This window comes from Vidua chalybeata, chromosome 1 (genome assembly GCF_026979565.1).
Source record: "Vidua chalybeata isolate OUT-0048 chromosome 1, bVidCha1 merged haplotype, whole genome shotgun sequence".
Lineage (NCBI taxonomy): Eukaryota > Metazoa > Chordata > Aves > Passeriformes > Viduidae > Vidua > Vidua chalybeata.
In genome coordinates, this window is record NC_071530.1 from 47759477 (window position 1) to 47776060 (window position 16584).

Below are 16584 nucleotides of genomic sequence, written 5' to 3' on the forward strand. Positions count from 1 at the left end.
CTGAAGTTGTCACACAGTGGTAAGAGAATATCAACAGCATAGAGCTAACACTATTTAGATTGTTTCATTGCAGGAAAGAGTTAGTACTACTGGGTTTCCCCCATCAAATATGCTACCATGGTGGCAAGGTATTATCTTCTCTGATGACTTTGCCTGGTGGAAGCACCACAATAATTAGAATAGATCTGTAGTGCCCCTCAGGTGTGGAGATAGCTGTACTATTGCAAGCAGTAGATTTACTTCAAAATGCTTGGTGTTTTAATCTTTGTATTATAATTCAGCCCCTGTTCTCATAGTTAATGCAGTGCATACATAATATTGTACAGCTCTTCTCTGCAGAACACAGAGCACAAAACTGAATCTAAAAGCACTTTAGAGAACTGAAAGAGGAACTTTTAAACTGGTCTCATAGTTCCTGCTGGCACATTGTACTTGGAGCTTAATTTAGGAGTGATTGCTAGAAGGAATACTTAAGCCCTTGTGTTCTGTGGAGTTGGAGGATTTCTGCATTGCAGTGCAGTTGGGAAATGGGAGAGTCAGAGTGAGAAGCCTACTGCTGGGCTCTGTACTTAGATGTAGTGTTTTGAAATTCAGAAATCCTGCATAACCTTGTTACTTAAAGGAAACTACAGTCTAGTAGTGAGGTGAAGGGAGAGCATGGTTTAAGTGTCACTTGAGCTCTGGCCATGAATAGAGAGCACTTGATCTGAAAATAAGCATGTAGCTGCAGGCTTTACTGCTGCTGTTCAGGCTGCTGCTTTTGCTTCTTACTCTGCAAAGTAATGCTATGAACCTCTTACAGGTTATTAGGAAAGAGAATTGAAATTAATATCTGGGGTATGCCCTACAACTTTGGTCTACTGAGTAAAACATAAGCTACTCCTGGAATCTGCTGAAAAATCAGATGGAACTTTCCAATTCTAAATGTCATTTACTTTTCTGTGGTTGGGTGATTATGTGACAGGAAAAAGAAGCTATTCTACATAAATATGAGGTGCCTGTTTGATGCTGCATTAACCGTATTAACTGACAATCCATAATAGCATGTGCTTCACGTATGGCAGATGTGGAAACATTCTGGATACTACAAGAATACAGAACAGGGGACATTACTAATACTTACGACTCAATTAGTTCAGGGTGCTTGAGCTGCTTGTGCAAGTGATTTATTTTTATCTGTATGTCCTTAAAAGTTCAAAGGAAAAACAAACAATCTTAGTATTAGTCCATCGTTCTGCTGTGCAATAAAAGTCAACTCAGAGCTTATTAGCATGAGATCGGCACCAGTGCTGCCCTTGCAGATATTATATCCTGCTCTCCCAGATTGAGTCTGATAGAAATCTACAGGAATCTACCCTCCTGGTATTAGTTTTATATTGCAGCAACTTTCTGGATGACTTATGTTACCAATAATACAAGGTTAGTTATTTTAAAGCACTCTTGCTGGTTTGCAAACTATGGCCTGAAAAACTTCTAACCCAAAACTTCTCAGTGTTGCATTATTTTTGTATAGTGGAAGCTAATGGCCGGCCTACTCTCCACACTCTTGACCTGTGCTAGACCTGACTATTAAGTCTCAATTTGATACTCTTGTACTTACCTTTATAAAAAATATTCTAGAATGGTGATGGTCTAAAGGAAGAAAGAGCACAGACTGTTATATCCAATAAGATGCCATACCTTTAATATTTTTTCCTGGTTTTGGATTAATTCTCTTCTTTCCAATATTCTGTTTTTTTCCTAAAAAAAAGTAAGAAATATAACTTGTTAAGGGAAAAGTTTTAATATTAAAACACTCTTGGTTGCATTTTCAATGTAAAGACACTACTAAAAAGCTACAAACCAGCACTTTATATCCCTCAAACATTTATCAGAAATGAGAATTATGGGATCACACTGTGTGTTTGACAGTCTTTCTAGCCCCAGAAATTGTAGTTGGTCTCAGCAGTGAAGGAAAATCCTACAGAAATAAAATTCCTATCTGTTTGGTAAAAATAGGCAGCAGGATAGGAGGCAGAAGCTGAAGCTGATGTCCATGCTGAGATAAATGCTTTGACGGTGGCTATAACTTTTATCAGACCAGAGAATCTACAGAGGCAAGCTCCTTGTGACCACCGGGAAGGCATTTTTTCATTATCAACAGGAACTAATGCTCTGCAGTGCCTGTGCTACGTGTCAGACTGGTGTGACAGGCAGCTCACTGGGATCAGCAGTGCTGCACACTCACCTGGAGCCCTGCTTAGCCATGCCTGTGCCAGCTAATGCTGAGGGGATGGTGGCAGGGGGGACAACTACCTGTGCAGTCATGGACTTGGGCAAGATGCCACGCATCAACCAAGCTCCTGGCTCTTCTGTCACCACAAACACTGTGCAGGGCTCAGTAACTTGTGGGATGCAGAACACCCTGAGCAGAAAAACATCCTCAGGAGTTGGGGAGTGTGGGAAAGGCCTGGAGGTTGGTGGGACAGGAGCTGAGTGTGAACCCTCAGGGTGCCATGGCAACAAAGAAGAGCAGCACCTCCCACCCCTGTGTGCAGAAGCATGGCCCGAGAGAAGGTGCTCTCTTCTTCACCTTGGCACTTTTTAGACCATGTATGGATGCCACATTCCCCATGGTACCTGCAGGATGTCAATGAATTCTGGTAAGGGCACAGAGTGGCCAGGGAGATGGAAAGGCTCTGTCCCTGGGGTTTTTACAGCCCAGCTGGATGCAGCCTTGAATGCCACTCTCTGAGCTCGTGTGGGAGGTCAGACCAAACACACCACCCACCCCCAATCTGTTCCCACCTGAAATATTCTGTGATCTAATGACTCTTCTGACTCATAAATCAAGATGGCTTGGCTTATGGAGGCCTTTCCTATATAAAAGTGTTGCTTTTCTGTAGCTTTGCATGAAATCACAGGTGTATGCACCATGTCAAAACTTTGCTGTAGATTTTGTTATGACAAGTGCTTGCATTTAATTGTTTTGTTGGGGAAAAGATCAACTGTTCCTACTGCACAAAAAGAAACAATCAGCCAGTCAAGGGGAGGGAGGAGGCAGGAAAATGAATTTGTATGTCAAAACACTCTGTTTTGTTTAGCACTGCACTTTTTGAAATCTTATGATGGTTGAAGGAATATGAAAGATTTTCATTCTAGAAGGCTAATTTAAATCCCAGCTGTGTGTTTAGAAACCCAAGGCACCTTCCACTGGAGAGAGAAACCAAGGTGCCAGCTACCCTCATTCTTGTATTTGTTCCTATGATAAAACACAAGAAGAAGCCTCTTGTCAGGAAGTCATGGTTGTATCCACAAAACAGGAGATTAGGAAAATGTATATTTGAAAACTATTCAGTTACCAGATGATATTTGTGAAAGAAAGGTGGACTGTGTCAATCTCTTTGTGGATAATTGCGTGCCTTGGGACCAAACAATTTGGGATCCACCTTGATCAGCATTAGAAGAATCCCTAAAGACTCAGTAAGTCACAAACTCAAATCTGCTGTGACTCATCCAAAAGTCTGTTCTCAAGACACCCTTGATACAAGGATCTCAAGATCCTTGTATCTTTCCTAAGCCATTGTCTGGACAGAACTGCACATCACAGAGCTGCTCTGACATGATCTTCATTGCTCCAGGGCAAGTCCAAACTTGTAATCTATTTTTAATAAGTTTATGGTTGACTCTCACACTCTTTCATCATATATCATACCTATTTCTTTTTTCACAAGACCTTTTTCATACCTTTATAAGTTTCTCATTCCTTTTTTCCAATATTTTCAATGGCTCCTGCAAACACACCTGTGAATAAAATGGGTTAGCAGTGGGTGAGTGTGGACAGAACAAGACACAAGGAAGTCACAGGATTAGTGAGATGGGAGAGCAGACACAAGCCTCGATGTAAGTTTTGCATGTTTCAATACCTAACTATAGCTATTCTTAACTTTAATTATGCTATTTTGTTTTATTCCTTTCAGAAAAAAAAAAAAAAAAAAAAAAAAACAAGCATAAAAAAAAACCTAAACAAAAAATCAAGCCCTTCCTATGCCAGTTATTTGGGTTTGTTTTACAAAGAAGATGGAGGAAATGTGTGTATGTATGTGTGTGTTCATGAACTCAGCCTACAACCCATTCCTTACTGCAGTTATACATAAAAACCAGTGGAAGAGCCAGCTGAACAAGAAAAAACATCCTCCTGCTTGTTTTTACCGATAGCAGTAACTCTAGTCTCTGGTGTTCTTGTGCTTGTGTCTGAACTGAAAAGCTTATAAAAGAGGAACTGGATTTTTCCCTGTGCGTGTAAAACACCTGGTGTACCAAAGGTTGTCCCTGGTTGAGGACTCTGCATACCACAGATCAGTTCTGGTTTTATTACCAGCCAGTGTCTTCCACCCACATTCTTCCCCAGAAAAATGCTCTTGCTCAAGTTAACCAACCCTTGAGAAAAAGCGGTGTTGGGACATTTCTGGGCACCAGGTGCAAAATGTGTGTGCTACAGAATTTAATTGCCAAATTATTAATAGCAGGATAAGTTATAATTTGACCACTTGCCTGTAATTTTTTTATGTCCTCTGAACACAGAACATGTTGATGCTTGAGAAATTTGTATTCAGGGAATATAGCAATCTAAAAATTGAAATCAAATATATGTAATGAAAAATTTTTAAAAATATACTTTATTAAGAACAAAAACATGCAGTGAAGAGTAGGGTTTTTCCTCCATTGTCTTTATACAGGATTCTTGATTCTTTAGACCTGTGCATTTTGTTCAGAGTGACAGAAAGTTCCCTTGTGAAGTCTAGTCATGAAATCAACTTGCACAAAAATGTAAAAATTTCTAGTTGTCTTTGCAGGAACAGCCATTTTACTTATGCTTCCCATCAAGGACATGATTTTCAAAACATGCCTGAAACATTAAGATAACAATAGGTGTCACTTAAGAACACTGGAAAGATAAAGGCTGTTCTCAAGGTAAGTCCTTAAATACTTTTAAACTTATATGGCATTATTTTCCAGTTGTCTTTAATTGTCAGGAAATTCACAGCTTTTGGAAAGTCCATAATGTACGTACATTCCTTTTTTTTGCAATTAGTTAAAGTAGAATATTGCCTGGTCTCACAAGTTTTTTTTTGACATGTTGCTGTCTGTAAATAAGTTTATGTGTGATTGTATGCATGCTCTTCCCCCTTCTCTGCCCAAAAGCACATGAAACAGAGGGTGAAAGGAATTTCAGATCACCTGGAAAAATTCTGCCAACTTCAATGAGACCAAGGCAGTATAAATGACTTGCTCACATTTTTACCATGAATCAGTTGCAAGTATTACAAGTTTGGGGTCCTTGGCCAATGACCCATTAGAACTCTCCATCCTACCTCTTCTGTCTGCCTATCCAATTCTTTCTTGCCTGTTGGAGAAGTGAAGCCTGCAACATCTTCCTGTCCCAGCTCGGTCTTTGGGAACACAGGTGATGTCTGAAAACTACAGAATTAGAGTGCCAGGTGAAGGGTTACAGCTTGGGCCACTGTTCTGGTTGGATGAAAACAGGCAAGGCAGGAGCAAGAGCATTAAAATAGAAATCCAAATTTCACCATACCCTTTGCATTTCATTCCTGCTCCATCATGCTTTTTATAGTTACATGAGATGATGATGATAAAATAACTGAATCAAGCCTTCTAATATAACACCACCTTAATCCTATTTTTGACCAACTAATGGTTTGGTAAACTTTCCAAAACATTTTATTGTATTCACATTTTTCTGCACTTTTTCATTGTTTGACTCGGCCAAGAAATAGGTGCACTAAATATATAAGGAACAACCTTATCTCACATTTATTTTAGCTGAACAAGAAGAAGGAAGCTGAAAAATTATCAGAAAGAAATTGTGTTCTCCTGGTGAGATTTGAGTGGTCTGGGAATTGCCTGTACTTCTGCTCAGGCCTACCTTACACAGAAAACTGTCTGCCTCACAACCTTATTATGCTAAGTACTCTGAAGTAATTTCATAGAATCTTAGAATCACAGAATCATAGAAAATGCTGATTTTTCAGAGAGAGACTCGCTGGGACCATTGAATCCAACCCCTGACCCTGCGCAGTGACCCCAAGAGTGACACCATGTGCCTGAGAGCACTGTCCAAATGCTTCTTAAACTCTGTCAGGCTGGTTCTGTGATCATTCCCTGAGGGGGCCTGTGCCCAACCACACTTGGGGTGAAGAATCAACTTCAGGCCATTCCCTCAGGTCCTCTCACTGGTGACCAGTACCTGCCCTTCCTCTTCCCCTCACGAGGATATTGTAGACTGCAATGAGGCCTCTCCTCTCCTCTCCTCTCCTCTCCTCTCCTCTCCTCTCCTCTCCTCTCCTCTCCTCTCCTCTCCTCTCCTCTCCTCTCCTCTCCTCTCCTCTCCTCTCCTCTCCTCTCCTCTCCTCTCCTCTCCTCTCCTCTCCTCTCCTCTCCTCTCCTCTCCTCTCCTCTCCTCTCCTCTCCTCTCCTCTCCTCTCCTCTCCTCTCCTCTCCTCTCCTCTCCTCTCCTCTCCTCTCCTCTCCTCTCCTCTCCTCTCCTCTCCTCTCCTCTCCTCTCCTCTCCTCTCCTCTCCTCTCCTCTCCTCTCCTCTCCTCTCCTCTCCTCTCCTCTCTCCTCTCCTCTCCTCTCCTCTCCTCTCCACCTCAGCCACTCTTCATATGGTTTCCCCTCCAGACCCTTCACCACCCTTGTGGACCTCCTTTGGACAGCTCAATGTTTTTTTATATTGTGGCACCCCCAACTGCCCCCAGCACTGGAGGTGAGGCTGACTCAGTGCAGAGCAGAGCAGGACAATCCCCTCCCTTGCCTGGCTGGCCATGCTGTACCTGGTGCACCCTAGGACGTGGTTGGCTCTCCTGGCTGCCAGGGCACTGCTGACTCATGTTCAGCTTGCCATCGACCAGGATCCCCAGGTCCCTTTCCATGGCGCTGCTTTCCAGCCTCTCATTCCCCAGTCTGTGCACACAACCAGGGTTGCGCCATCCCAGGTACAGAATCCAGCACTCACCCTTGTTAAACTTCATATGGTTGGTGATTGCCCATCTCTCTTATTTATTGAGGTCTCTCTGTAGGACCTGTCTGCCCTCAAGGGAGTCAACAGATCTTTCCCAGTTTAGTGTTATTTGCTTTCTGCTTGCTCTAGAAGACAGAATAATGAGGGAATTTTCTCAGGTAGCACTCACCTTTTGAAATGTCGGTTTTCACTGAGAGGCTTCTTGTTTTCATTGAGAAGTTTGGAACCCATCTTGCTGAAATCTGTCTTTGCACTCTGTGGATGAGGTCACATCTGAAAGCAGTATCTTCCTACAAAAAAATTGCACAGAAAAATCTGTTGTTTCACACAAAACAGTATGTCATGTCCCACCTCCTGCAGAACTGGAATGAGATGCTCAGGTGGACTATATAATTTGCTCTCCCAAATTTTTCATGTCTGACAGACTTCCCAGTGGGTTGTCTCATGTATTTGTAATACCAGATTTTTTCAGTGTTAAGACAGGCTGGTACAAAACCAATCTCATACCAAGCTCTAATAGAGCAATACAATTTATTTCATAGCACTGACTGCCATAAAACTGAAAAATGCAAACACAAAATGTCTTGGCTCTTTTTCTTGCTTTTAAGCCACAGTAAGTCTAGTTTTCATTTTGGTACTGTAACTGTTGAATTTATCCCTATTTCCATTTCTTGACAGGACATTTGGGCATAAATAGGCTTGACACCATCATACAGAATACAGTGAACTCTGCCAGAAAGAACAGTCCCCACTAAAGCTTTGGCTGGGGGGGTTGCCACAGGCCCAGGACTACATCCCATGCCACAAGGGATGCTGCAAGGGAGGAGGCTGCAGCAGTTCACTCAGCCCATGCTTAGCAGAAGTACTGCATGAGGCTGTGAAACAATTTTTTTTCCTCTTGATCCCAAGCACAAAAAGCTTTCCTGAAGTTCTGCACAGGCTTTTAAGGACAAAGCAATCTGAAGGAAAGGAGCTTTTGGAGGTATTTCCCACAGATAGCTCACCCACCCTATTTATACAGCAAAGGGATTGAACTCTTCCTCTGGCATTCACAGCAAGGATGACTGCTGTGAATATAAACTGCAGGAGAGAATTTGGGACAGCTGCCCTTCTGAGTGCTGCAGCTGCATGGCTGCTGCTGTGGATGCAGCCTGCAGCCCTGTAAGGGTCTATGGGCAGGACTGGGGGCTGCACAGCTGGGCATAGAACCAAAATCCCCCTGGCTCGCTCTAAATGAACAAATGTATTTACCGGGTGAGAGGCAAAAGATGGGGATGTACACAGGGCGGCAAAGGAAATGTGAGTGCCTCAGTCCAGCAGTGTGAGACCTCTGATATAAATGAAATTTTTACTGCACATGAGAACAAGATCAGAACAAAGATAAAGGAGGTTTCACACAGCACCTCTAAAATGCAGGATAATCCCAGCTAATCTAGACACTTGCACTTTAATCCTAGGAAGGATGACATTCCACACTTTCTCCCCTCTCTAAAAATTGCTTGATTTAAGCCGCTTTATGAACCTTGAATCTTCCCAATTTGGCCATCCAGGCAGAGAAACAACCTTAGATTTTGTACAAGTTTGTCTTCTGTACTACCCAGTAAATATTTGCACTGTGGAGGGGAGGAAGTGAAGGTCCAGAGGACCTTGAGACATGCTTGTACCCTACACCACGTTTCACCAAAATTCACCCCTATGAGAAAAGCAAGGAGAGTGACAAATGTAGTGAAATACATTTAAAAAAAAAAAAAAAATCCAGAAGCCTTTTCTACACTTTCACACCATTCTGCCAACTATTCTACTTACACATCTCCCAAAAAGCTGGACCATGCACCCAAACCAGGAAAAAAACATAGCAAATTAAGCATTAATAAAAACATGGAGTAAAAAGCAACAGCTAGAACTAGAGGCCAGTCAGCCTTAGTGATGATTTCCGAGCATTTCTTTCCAAGCACGGTTCCAGTTATGTTGGGGGTGATATCCAATCTCCCAAGCCTTTGGGTACAGTGAGGTGCTGCAAAATAATAGTTCCTTAATTAACAGATACTACTTGCCTTTGTATTCCTCCAAGATGCCTTTACAGCATCTTGCCTTTGTATTCCTCCAAGAAGAATCAGTGTTGCTCCCAACTGAAAAGTCCCTGCCACTACCCCTGCAATGACAGAGCTCCAGGTGTGGGTTTTGCACCTGTGGGTTTGATGCAAGTAGGTTAAATTCCCGGTGTCCTTGATGGAGGGGTATCAGAGACGGCATGGAGACAGCAGAAGGATGAGTGCTGTGCAGTGTGGGTTGAGCAGGGCAGGCAGGGTTGGTCCTCACACTGCCACCTCAATCCCACCACAGCTCCCAGTCAAACTGCCTCACCTGCAGGGTTTTGCTCTTAGGGATCTCATCCTTTGGCACCTCATAGATCCTGAACCTCCATGCACCCCAGCAAGGTGTAAAACTTGTTGATTTTAGCTTGTTATTTTTCAGCTTTGCTTTGAAATTTCTTTCTCCTGAGGGGCATTCTCTCAGGTACCTGTTCCATCATTGGCACTATTGATTCTTGTTGCAAAGGGTGTATATACTTTCCCTCTTTGGTTTTGTCAGCAAAGCAGCTAGGCTGCTGGAGCAGAGATTGCTGGAGCTGAAGCAATCAATTTTGTAACACAGGACTGCTTCATATTCAGGACCCAGTTCAAGAAAGCACTCAGACAAAGGAATAATGACCAGTTTGAATGGGAATAATAGTGCTTAAAGTTAATTGTGTGCTTTTAAAATTGGGCCTTATATCATGCCAATCAAATAATTAATCTACTCAATTACAAGCTCCTGCTACCAAATACATACCATGGACTTCCTTTACTCAAAAGGGGAAACATGCAGCTAGGGCCTTGAAAAAGCTATCAACATTCAATAGTAACACAGCAGATACTTAAAATAATGTTGGCTTACTCCTTGCTAGCATTTATCAAGCAGAATATTCAGTGTGCCAGTACTTCAGTGACAGTCAGTCAAGTGCTTTAATGAGCAAATGGACTATATATTAAAAACTAAAGAGGGTATTTTTCTCCTCCCTTGAGACAGTCTCAGTAGAAACTGAAAACTAAGTATTTTTTGACATCACGAGTCCTCAGATTTCTAGTATGCATCAGAGTAGGTCCACCAAAAAGTAATCTGAATGACAGAAGGATTAACTGTGCATGGAACAGCAGGAAAGACAGGATGATATCTGCAACATAATGCACATAAAGCTGAAGGGAGTGATTAGAAGTGATGCGTCCTTGTGAAGCCAGATATATTTTTACATGGGCATAGTCTACAAGCAGGATCACGCAATTAGCCATGTCAAAGCTCTTGCTGACAAGCAGATGATATTTTATGCTGTACAACTCTATTAAATTAAGCACAGAAACATCCTAAACTAAATAAATGGAAGAATTTATTAATTAAACCGTGTACTTCTATAGGCGACAAAGACAATGTCAAACTTTTTCAACAAAACCTGTGTGATGGACAAAACCTATGATCCATCTGTGTTTGAAAGTGGTTGATGCAGCAAGCTGCTGGCTCATGACAGCTTCATTTGCCATGCTCTTGCTGAAGTCTGTTTTGAGCAGCCAAGCTAGGCTGTCACTTTTCAGAGACAGTCTCTGAGGAGCTACAGATGCTAAAGTTAGATGCGGTGCTACATGCTAATGTATGATATTCAATAACCTGGATCAAATTATTGCTGCAATCCATGTCTGACCAGCTGGAGCTGGCATTATTTCCACTAGTCCCCAAATTAATTTCTCAGTTTAATTTTAAATGGAAAAATTATTTTTTCTGTTGCTACTCATGCTGTTTTAGATTCATTCTGAGTTAGTTTTGGTGCCTGTTTGCATTTTAGAGACATTCTGAGACTCTGCATCAGCTCCTAGGGATGGGCTAGTGTAGTGCACTGAAGACTTCTTTTGATGTCCACTGCTGTGACTGCAAAATGGGAACCAGAGAGCTGGCTCTCATGGCAATTTGCACTCAGTTTGTGTTGTGTAGCTGTGTGATGTTAGCAGGGAGCAGTTATTTTTAGTTCAGACATCTAAAACCTGTATTCAATGATGTTCAGGTATGGATTATGAAACAAGGCTGTCAAAATGAGGATATTGCTGTGTTTGTGTATGTACATGAATATATGCATGTAAAAGACTAGGGAGACAACAAAATATAGCTGCCTAAGATAAGATACTTTTGGCTTTGTATCTACTTCTGAGAAACCCCAGAGATGGGAATGCCATCCAGCCTTTCAGGAAAGAGCCTTGTTTTAACTGGAGAGGTAGTAGGAGTGAAGCCTTAAGACTTTTTCCCATAAGCAGGGTGGTACAGAGGGGCAGTGACTGAAGCAGTAATGGTGTAGGAGGTGAGACAAGAGGCCTAGGTAATTAGGAGGACATTGGCATGACTCAATTTAAAACAGCCAGAGATATTTCCTTGTAGAGGCACTGTCTTAATTGCCACCTTAGAGTGCCAGCTCTGTCAGGCAGTGATCAACTCAGCAGTGCACGAAACACCATCAGTGCTATGGGGCTCTCCTGCTGAACCCCAGTCCTCAAGCATATCCACAATGAGAGCAGTTTTAGCAGCTGTAGCTCAGGTGAAATATGTTTAAGTTTAGTGCTCAGCTGACTCGATAGAATGTATCAGCCTGGTCACCCCGTTCATTGGCTCTCCTAAAGAAATCATCAAAACAGCATGACTGATGCAAATCAGGGAGGCAGAGTCTTCAGGCCGAGCATCCCAGACAGATATGGCTAACCCTAACAGCTTGCTGGCAGCTGTAGTGCCAACACTCCCCCTCTCTGTCCATTCTCTCAGCATTTAGAGAATTGGAAATGCCGTCTCCCAAATGGAGAAACATGGCTCTAAGAAAAATCTAGACAAGAGAGAGTTGGCTTTGCACAGCTCAAAATTCCCCATTCCCCATTCCCTGAATTTGTCTGCCTGATTTCGCAGTCTCAGTGGAGTTGTATTCCTGACTTCATGCCTTTACTTCTAATTCCTTTTTCTGCTTGTGCTCCTTTACATGTTATGGCTGTCTTCCTTCTTTGAGACAACTCTGTCTTTATACAAACCACATACTTCACTCTGTGAAAGTACTGAGCTGCCACTTGTAATCCCACACTGGACAGCCCTCCCATCCTCTGGAGGAAGGTGAAATCTTGTGGTTACCACATGCAGAGGGCCTCACTTGAAAAAAGCAAGGGTTTCAACTGTTCTGTGGTACACGTCTGTCCCATTTGTGCAGCTGAATGGTTATTTAAATTTCGTTTATACGGAGATTTCTCATTTGTGTATGGGTAAAAAAACCTTCAAATATGAGTTCATCACTGCTCTGCATCCATCATGACCTCTCAAAATTCAATGTCATTGTTCATTCAATGGTATTTTTAAAAAATTCTGTGCTATGTCCAAGTCTGCTCAGAAAAGTATGTCTGCCATCAATGCTCAGACACTGGATGCCTGCATTTTGTTTTTACACAGTGCCTAAAGTACTTCTGTTTCTCTTCCATGTTGTTGGAAAGGCTCGATTTTCCTTTAGGCTTTTTTTTTTTTTTTTTTTTTTTTTGGTGGTTTTTAAAGGCTAGATTTGGCAACCATTAAAACCACATGCTAACATCTGAACTGGAATAAAAAAGATGGATACTTTTATGTCTTTCTTGGATTACCTTTTCAAGTCAAAGAGTTCCCAGGTGCATGTTCCAGTGCTTAAGACTGGTAACCCTCCCAGCAGAAGAAGACTTCTGTGCTTGTTCCAGGCAAGGAGACAGACAAAAGATAAATCTTACAGATGAAGCTTTGGAGCTTCGGAGTTCCTTGCGTTTACAGTTTTCTTTGCAAAATTAAGTCACACACTTGTGCAGGAAAGGAGCTGACATGCTGTGAAATTTCAGAATATATCTCTTTCTCTCAGTCATTTCACTGCTTCTAGTATCTAATCTACCTTTCTTGTGTCTAAGCTACTTCCCTTTTCTCACTGACCAAAGACTGACCAGGTTTCACTGATTAGGAGCACTGGAAAACCCAAATGGCAGAATTAGATTGTTGTTTTCTCAAAACTGGCTGTCTGCCCATAGAAAAACTTGCTCCCAAACCTGGCTACGGTAATAGCAGAAGTAAAGGTTGGTTTCTATTTCACTCCCAGCACAGCAAAAAAATTTTGTCCTTCAGACATTGGAGCAAAAAATGTACCATCCTGTGCTATGGAAAAGGTCCCTTCCTGATGTTTAAGGTCTCTTCCAACACAAGTCTTTCTATGATTTCTATGATAAACCCTCCAGAGAACTCATTGCCTCGGTGGATAATTCAAGGCTTGATCAGCTTTTTTGACCACTGCATGTTTTACTCTTCTGTCTTGTGGAAGATACAAGAAATATTTTTAAAACAAATCCATACCTCCTCTGGCTAGCAAAGGTCAGCTAAAATCAACTGTGCCCTATTCTAACAGGAATCAATAACCTTTTTTTCCTCCAAGAAGGCTAATCATTGGCTTTTCTGTAGAAGTTCAATAATCTTTCCAGTGTTCAAATAATCTGTACACAATCCACTTAATTTTGATTGTGAGGGAGAAACTTTGAAGAAAATAGTAAAAAGACAATGCAGACAAGCATGACTGTACTGAACATATCTGGTAAGGTCTATGAACAAGGAGAAAATTTGTACAAATTACTGAAGACATCTCTCTTGTAAATTCGGTTAACATCTTGATACTGCAACTCTTGAGTCTCCTTGCAGCCTTCCTCAATCTAGATTGTTCTGTATTTCTCATTCACAAAACATCCCTGGATTGATAAAAGCCACAAAGGGCCATGGCTGTTTCTGTTCTTTAAAGTATTATTGACTCTCCTCCTTGTCATTGCTCAAATAGATTCTCAGGTCTTCTGATCTGCTCTCAGCAAAACACCATGCATATATGTTTACAACTCCCATTTTCACCAGATGCAGGCATAGTCCTCACAGACAAGTGTTGCTGAAGACTGACTGGCTCAAGCACTTTGGTGCTGCTCATACTTTCTTCTTCACAGTGAGACAGACATTAATTACAGGGGATTGAAAGGAGTTTGCAGCCTGTGGGATAGCACATCAAACAGATATTGGGTTGACCCTCTGGTCTGGTCTGTTAATGTGCAGCTTCTGGCTGCTAGAGAAAGGCCATGATAATTCAATTCCAAGCTCTGATGTTGTTCTGATTATAAAAAGTTTCTACAACCAACTAGGAGGTAGGAGAATGCCTTATCATGTTCATATGCTTTTAACCCTTCAAGTGTTGCTGCTGTTGATCTGAAAAATAATCAAATATTTCTCATCTGAAAGAATAAGATTGGTAAGGAGCAAGAAAGAAAATGAAAGACTGATAGATCAGGAATCACAGGTCTGTTCTTCTGGTGACAATGACTTTGTCGTCACACCTGAACCCCCTACCCCTTTTCTGTCCCATTTTGCTCCATTGCTATACTTTATCCTTAACCCTTACCCTGCTGTGTTGTAAGACTCTATTTGAATATAAAATAAAAGAACTGGACACCAAATAGATACTCCACAAAAGTTAAATGTTACAGTGGTTGCATATTTGCTCAAACTTTTTTTTCTCTCTTCGTGAATCTATAGTTAGTGGGAAACTTTCTACAGTTCTGCTTTTCTCTGGATGTGACAGTATGAATCAGGCAGTTTTTCTTGTAAAGATTGAGGAGGCAGTTGAAGGCTGGTTTCTAGTGTGAGTTATTGGCATGTGACTGTGGCATGGTAAAAAAATTACTCCCAAAATCACACAGATGAGCAACAGCTGTTCAATTAACTGCTGTATCTTTTACTGCCTACCTGAAGGACGTCTTACTTTGGAGGAAGTATGGACATGTCTGTGCCTACTGGTATGCAGCCTTGGGAGATGTTGCAGCAGGGCTCCCAGCTTTTGTGATGCAAAGAGCGGACTTGGCAGTGAGGTTCCATGCCAGACAACAGCCTTCTCTACACACTCACCAGGGCCCATCTGGCAGCCAGGAAACACAGAACCATAGAATCACAGAATGATGATCATAGAATGGCCTGGATTGGAGACCAGCCTTAAGGATCATCTAGTTCCAACCCCCCTGCCATGGACAGGGACATGTTGCACTAGACCAGTTTGCTCAGAGCTCCATACAAAATGGCCTTAAACACTTCCAGGGATGGGGCATTCATAACTTCCCTGGGAAACCTGTTCCAGTGCCTCACCACTCTCACAGTAATCAATTTCTTCCTAATGTCTAATCTACACCTTCCCTCTTTCCATTAAAAGCTATTGACCCTTCTCCTGTCACTACTTGCTCTTGTTAAAGTCTCTCCTCATCTTTCTTGCAGGCTCCCTTCAGGTACTAAAAGTCTGCAATTAGGTCACTCTTTTCCAGGCTTAACAATTCCAATTCTCTCAGCTTCTCCCCATACAAGAGGTGCTACATCTTTTTGGGCTCATTCCAATGGGTCTGTGTCCTTCCTCTCCTGGAGATCCCAGAGCTGGACGCAGCACTGCAGGTGGGTACTCAGCAGAGAAAGACAGAGGGACAGAATCCCTTCCCTTGCCCTGCTGGCCATGCTGCTTTGGATGCAGCCCCGGACACATGTGGCTTTCTGGACTGCAAGCCCACACTGCTGTCTCATGTCCAGACTCTCATCCACCAGCACCACCAAGTCCTTCTCCCCAGGGCTGCTCTCTATCAGTTCATCCCCCAGCCTGTGCTGATATCGAGGGTTGCCCTAGCCCAGGTGTAGCACTTTGCACTTGGTCTTGTTAAACCTCATGAGATTCTCATGGCACCACTTCTCCAGCTGTCCAGGTAGCTCAGGATGGCATCCCATCCTTCAGGTGTGTCATCCACACCACTCAACTTGATTGTCACCTGTGAATTTTTTGAGTATATGCTGGATCCCTCTGTCTATGTCAAAAATGGACATTAAAAAAAAAAAAAAAAAAAAAAAAAAAAGGGGGTGGAGGCCAACCACATCCTGGTCTGCAATACGAAAGGCACGAAAAGCACAGGCAGATCTTATCTCTCTACACGTACTTCATAAGAGGCAGCAGAAAAATAAGGACGTATATGGTTCCCAGAGGTGACTAGATGTGGGACAAGATGCAATGGATATAAGATGCAGCATGGGACATTCCAGTTGGATGTTAGGAAAAAAAAACTACAGTATGAGAGCAGTCAAACTTGGGGACTAGAGCCTGCAGATTATGTGACCTCCATTTTTTAAGTTATTCAAACTCTGCTGGTCCAGGCACTGAGCAACCTGACATAAGCCAGCCCTGCTTTGAGTGCCTAGTTAACACAGATGACCTTCAGAAGTCCATACCCTATATCCTAGGACTATGCAAATAGATCAGTCTTGGAAAAAAAAAAAAAAAAAAAAAAAAAAAAAGAAAGGATAAAGCTACATTCCCATTGAAAGTGCAAACGTTGCTTGTCAAAAAATCAAATTCTCAGGAATATTTAATGCTACATATAACTGCTGAGGATGAGCAGCTGCTTAAAAACCCATAGCTGCTCTTTGCTTGAGACAAGAGTTACTG

General features: G+C 42.2%; 1 long non-coding RNA gene across 1 annotated transcript; it reads right to left on the reverse strand.

Annotated features, from left to right (window-relative positions):
- Window positions 1-4695: 4695 nt before the first annotated feature.
- LOC128787762 (uncharacterized) lies at window positions 4696-14948 on the reverse strand. Its single transcript, XR_008430830.1, has 4 exons — window positions 14859-14948; window positions 7192-7312; window positions 5355-5460; window positions 4696-4888 (listed from the first exon to the last, which is right to left on the reverse strand). It is a non-coding gene; the product is annotated as an uncharacterized LOC128787762 (long non-coding RNA).
- Window positions 14949-16584: the final 1636 nt, after the last annotated feature.